Source organism: Schistocerca cancellata, chromosome 8, assembly GCF_023864275.1.
Source record: "Schistocerca cancellata isolate TAMUIC-IGC-003103 chromosome 8, iqSchCanc2.1, whole genome shotgun sequence".
Classification (NCBI taxonomy): Eukaryota; Metazoa; Arthropoda; class Insecta; order Orthoptera; family Acrididae; genus Schistocerca; species Schistocerca cancellata.
The window spans coordinates 209745118-209751177 of record NC_064633.1 but is presented as its reverse complement, the minus strand read 5'-3'; the positions used below and the strand labels follow the sequence as shown (position 1 = coordinate 209751177).

The 6060-nt window shown below is 47.5% G+C and overlaps 1 non-coding gene across 1 annotated transcript; it reads left to right on the top strand.

The window, feature by feature from the left end:
* The first annotated feature begins 1580 nt into the window (after positions 1 to 1580).
* Positions 1581 to 1655, top strand: Trnas-cga (transfer RNA serine (anticodon CGA)). The gene has a single exon. It is a non-coding gene; the product is annotated as a tRNA-Ser (tRNA).
* The last annotated feature ends 4405 nt before the right edge of the window (positions 1656 to 6060 follow it).

The window sequence follows — 6060 nt, the reverse complement described above, 5'->3', positions numbered from 1 at the left end:
CTCAATTCGTGCTCTGTTCCCATCAGACTGTTCATTGCATTCAACAGATCCTACTCCTTTACTTTCACTGATGATAGCAAGCTCATCAGCGAGTCTTATCATTGATCTTCTTTCGCATTGAATTTTAATCTCACTCTTGAACCTTTCTTTAACTTTAGCCAGTGCTTTTTCGATATACAGATTATAGAGTATGGGCGAAACACCTCGTCCCTGTCTTAAATCATTTTTAACGCGAGCACTTCGTTCTTGGTCTACCAGTCTTATTTTTCCCTCTTAGTTCTTGTACATATTAACATATTATATATAACACGCCTTTCCCTGTAAGTTACACTTACTAGCGGACAGTAATATTGGGTTTGGCCACCCTTCTCATTTACGACGTCTTGAACTCTGCTGGGAACACCATCAATGAAGTGTCTGATTGTCTGTGGAGAAATAGCAATTCATTCCTCCTCAAGAGCCGAAACCAGTCAAGGTAGTGATGAAGGGCGCTGTGGTCTGGAGGGTAGCCGACGCCGTGGTCTTCCATTGGGTTCATGTGTAAAATAAGGGCTGTTGGCTACACTCGAACATACAACTTTTTTATTTGATCAAACATTACAAGATCCCAAAAAATTATTTTAAAAAAACACACAGCTTTAAGCCTTAGGACTTAATTACCAGCTGAAAGCCACTTTTATTTAAAAACGGCTGAAGGCCAATAACTTAAAAAAAGGCAAGAATAATCAGAAATTTAACAGGGAAGACGTATCTTAAAACAGTTCTTTAGTTAGTCTGAAGTAAAAAAATTAAATTCAAATCGGCTGGAGGCCTAACACTTAAAACTCCATAACATTAATTTTTTTAAATACCAATGACCTTACGTGAAACAGTTCTTTAACTTAGGCCGAAGGCCATAAGAGCAAAAGAACTCACACTCAAAATCGGCTAAAGGCCAAGAGTTAAAATTCAACAACATTAAAATTTTTAAAGTGCCAAAGGGCTTACGTGGAGCAGTACTTTAAGTTAGCCTGAAGGCCTAAGAGCAAAACAACTCTAATTTAAAAAAAAAATCGGCTAGAAGCCATACAAGAACAGACAACAAGAACAATTTTTAAAAAAATAGGGCAGTACACCCAAGGGCGCTCAGACGTTCGAGGGTCAGCCTGGGATTCAAACACTAACGCTCTCTTAGGTGAGACAGACAGTCTGCCCAACCATTTTCAATCCGCTGGGAACCCAACCGACAGGCAGTTAACAGACCTATGATCAAGATCGGTTCCGCTCCACACTTGCACCAAAACTCAAACGATGCTAACAGCGGAGACTGGAACAACAACCAGAACGGATCACAGACAACCCATAAGCGGTGGACGATCCAAATACACGTCGTCTAATCAGACGACCGACCAAACGGCCAAGCAAGGTCGTTGCCACTCAAACGTGTGTGTCGGCAATCGTCGGGCGAGTGATGGGTATCCTGTCCTTCCTCGCTACTCCACGCCAACCGACCAATTCAGAGGCAGTACGCCGACAACCTTTAAATAGGTAGGAGACGAGGTACTGGCAGAAGTAAAGCTGTGAGGACGGGCCATGAGTCGTGCTTGGGTAGCTCAGTTGGTAGAGCACTTGCCCGCGAAAGGCAAAGGTCCCGAGTTCGAGTCTCGGCCCGGCACACAGTTTTAATCTGCCAGGAAGTTTCATATGAGCGCTCACTCCGCTGCAGAGTGAAAATCTCATTCTGGGAACCTTTAAATAACGTGTCAGTCAAACCACATAAACTACACCCAATTTCACGAACACTTGCACGAAGAACTAGACAATGCTAACGGCAGTGACTGAGCAAAACATGGACGAAACACGAGTTGGCACACACAGCCAACCCATAACCAATCGCCGGCCAAATATACTTCGTCCGAAAAGACGAACGACCAACGATCAACCACAGACGCCCCACTAAAATCATGTGTGTCGGCAATCATCGTCGAGTGATGGTTATCCGCGCCTCCCTGGCGCTTCATGCCCCTGGTGCTACAACGCGACTGCGCCAACCGACCAACTGCTACACATCAGCACGGACACAGCACTAAAATAACTGGGCAGTGAACATCGCAGGCTACATACAATTTCACAAAAACTTGGACGAAGAACACGATCAATGCTAAAAGCAGTGACTGTGCAATCACCAGGACGGACCACGCGTTGAGACACACCGCCAACGCATAAGCGATCGGCGAGCAAATAGACGTCGTCCGGTTAGACGACCAACCGACGATCAACGAAGACCGTCCTCAGCCGTATGCGCCGGCAACGGTCGGGCGAGTCGTGGCTATCCGAACGTCACTGTCGCTCCAACCCGACCGAACTTGCGCCGCGTCCCAACAGTCCGACTGCCAGGTGCGAACTCCACTGTTGGCACGTTCCAGCTGACTTTATTGCCCGGTCCGAACTGCCCTGCTGGAGCGTTCCAACCAGTTGGACGACGCACAAAGACCAGGAAGTAACAGCAGTCCCAAACGTAATACGGCAGGGCCTATATCGATAAGCGCTGCTGCTGCCGTTCGCGGGCAGGCAAGGCAGCAACTTAGTGACACTAGTCATTTAAAATTAAGATAACGAGGCGGCAGTACGGTAAAAACAGGGTGCTAAGTAAGAGATGGCACGAACACGAGCCACACACGGCTCAGTTGCCTCATAGATGCTGCTTTGTGACGGGGTTCACGCACGGTCATCATCGTCTTCAAAACGTTCCTCTTATGTGCGCAGCGCACAGTGCTGTAAAATTTATTCATATCCTTTCTTAAGCACAGTAAGAGGACCACACCCCAACCGCAACAGTCTCCCAATCCCAACAACCACCTGCTCCATGCTTCACTGTTGGAACCACACATGATGATGGCAGGTAACATTGTCGAGGCGTTCGCCAAACCCAAACACTTTTATCGTAGTGACGAAGGGTGCAGCGTGATTCATCACTACAAATCCCTTGCTTTCAGTCATCCAGCGCTCTAGTGGCGTCGCCCTTCACACCACCACAAATGGCTCTTGGCAACGCCTACAGATGTGCGTGGCTTGCGAGAATTTCTTTTAAATCTCTTCACGCAGTCATTTTGCTAGCTGTAGTACTGGTATCACTTTAAACTTAGGTGTTATTCGATTCGCTGATTCCATGCGATCTTTTACAACCAGCTTCCGCAATGTTCTATGGTCGTGTCCGACGCTACATGAGGTCTGTCAAGTCTTGATCTAGTTGTGGCTGTTCCTTCGTGCGGCCACTCCACAGTCGCATCACCTACAGACGATTTGGGCAGGTTTAAGAGCCTTGGAATGTCCCTGATAGATTTGTTACTCAGTCGACAGCCAATGAGTAGTCCTACACCACGAAGATGACGAGCTACAGACGCGAAATTTAACCTACAGGAAGAAGATGCTGTGATATGCAAATGATTAGCTTTTCAGAGCATTCACACAAGGCTGGCGCCGGTGGCGACACCTACAACGTGCTGACATGAGGAAAGTTTCCAACCGATTTCTCATACACAAACAGCAGTTGACCGGCGTTGCCTGGTGAAACGTTGTTGTGATGCCTAGTGTAAGGAGGAGGAATGCGCACCATCACGTTGCCGCCTTTCATAAAGGTCGGATTGTAGCCTATCGCGATTGCGGTTTATAGTATCGCGACATTGCTGTTCGCGTTGTTCGAGATCCAGTAACTCTCAGCAGAATATGGAATCGGTGGGTTCAGGAGGATACTACGGAACGTCATGCTGGATCCCAACGGCCTCGTATCACTAGCAGTCGAGATGACAGGCATCTTACCCGCACGGCAGTAACGGATCGTACAGCCACGTCTCGATCCCTGAGTCAACAGATGGGGACGTTAGCAAGATAACAACCATCTGCACGAACAGTTCGACGACGTTTGCAGCAGCTTGGTTTATCAGCTCGGAGACCATGGCTGCGGTTACCCTTGACGCTGCATCACAGATAGGAGCGCCTGCGATGCTGTACTCAACGACGAACCTGGGCGCACGAATGGTAAAACGCCATTGTTTCGGATGAATCCAGGTTATGTTTACAGCATCATGATGGTCGCATCCGTGTTTGGCGACATCACGGTGAACGCACATTGGAAGCGTGTATTCGTCATCGCCATACTGGCGTATCACCCGGCGTGATGGTATGGGGTGCCATTGGTTACACGTCTCGGTCACCTCTTGTTCGCATTGACGGCACTTTGAACAGTGGACGTTACATTTCAAATGTGTTACGACCCGTGGCTCTACCCTTCATTCGATCCCTGCGAAACCCTACATTTCAGCAGGGTAATGCACGACCGCATGTTGCAGGTCCCGTACGGGCCTTTCTGGATACAGAAAATGTTCGACTGCTGCCCTGTCCGGCACATTCTCCAGATCTCTCACCAACTGAAAACATCTGGTCAATGTTGGCCGAGCTACTGGCTCGTCACAATACGCCAGTCACTACTCTTGATGAACTGTGGTGTTGTGTTGAAGCTGCATGGGCAGCTGTACTTGTACAAGCCATCCAAGCTCTGTTTGACTCAATGCCCAGGCGTATCATGGCCGTTATTACGGCCAGAGCTGGTTGTTCTGAGTACTGATTTCTCAGGATTTATGCACCGAAATTGCGTGAAAATGTAATGACATGTCAGTTCTAGTATATTTGTCCAGTGAATAGCCGTTTATTATCTGCTTTTCTTCTTGGTGTAGCAATTTTAATGGCCAATAGTGTAGTTCAATTAATACGGCACGTTCACTTATTTATGATACATCGACAGAATTTCCACTTGACTGACCGTTCTCAATTCGCCACTGCTGTTGTTCAGATACTTCAGATCGTCGGCAAGTGCTTCATTTATTTGTCACGTGGTGCAGCTGTTGGCAAATGCCTGGCTCCGAGCGACGTCGTGGTTGGACCAGTGCCTGAAGCTTCCCAGTCGGCCAGAATCTCTGCTGCTATGCACGCCCTACCAAATGTAGGAGGCGTATTGAGCGACTGGCCGGAGTTAAGTGTAGTAGCATCTAAGAATCAGCTACGTCCGGGCCATGATGGAGGGTCTTCTTATTTCTCAGTATATGTATGGGAAGTCTTTGTGAAAGAGAACTGTATTCAAGGACAGATTGTAACATTTTCCATGTCGACAGGGATGAGTTTGTCGGAGAATTAATACTGGATCCAGAGTTCACCTCAGAGGTAAATATTACGTGCTTTAAGTGGAGAGTGATAGATCGACGTTATCATTGAGACTTCTTCTTTTTCTCTTCTGGTACATATTCGTCTTCTCCTGCTTCTTCTCCTGCTTCTCCTATCCGTTTCTAATGTTGGTGACCATCCTACTAGTATCACTTTTGTTTGCTCGAAAGAGTTCCTCGCTCTTGTATGAAGTCCATGCCCTCAAGTTTTCCAGCCAAGATTTTCTTCTTCTTCTACGTACTTGTTTATCTACATCTACATCTACATCCATACTACGCAGCCGGCCGGGTTGGCCGAGCGGTTCTAAGCGCTACAGTCTGGAACCGCGCGACCGCTGCGGTCGCAGCTTCGAATCCTGCCTTGGGCATGGATGTGTGTGATGTCCTTAGGTTAGTTAGGTTTAAGTAGTTCTAAGTTCTAGGGGACTGATGACCTCAGACGTTAAGTCCCATAGTGCTCAGAGCCATTTGAACCATACTCCGCAAGCCACCTGACGGTGTGTGGCGGAGGGTACCTTGAGTACCTCTATCGGTAATCCCTTCTATTCCAGTCTCGTATTGTTCGTGGAAAGAAGGATTGTCGGTATGCTTCTGTGTGGGCTCTAATCTCTCTGATTTTATCCTCATGGTCTTTTCGCGGGATATACGTAGGAGGGAGCAATATACTGCTTGACTCCGCGGTGAAGGTATGTTCTCGAAATTTCAACAAAAGCCCGTACCGAGCTACTGAGCGTCTCTCCTGCAGAGTCTTCCACTGGAGTTTATCTATCATCTCCGTAACGCTTTCGCGATTACTAAATGATCCTGTAACGAAGCGCTCTGCTCTCCGTTGGATCTTCTCTATCTCTCCTATCAACCCTATCTG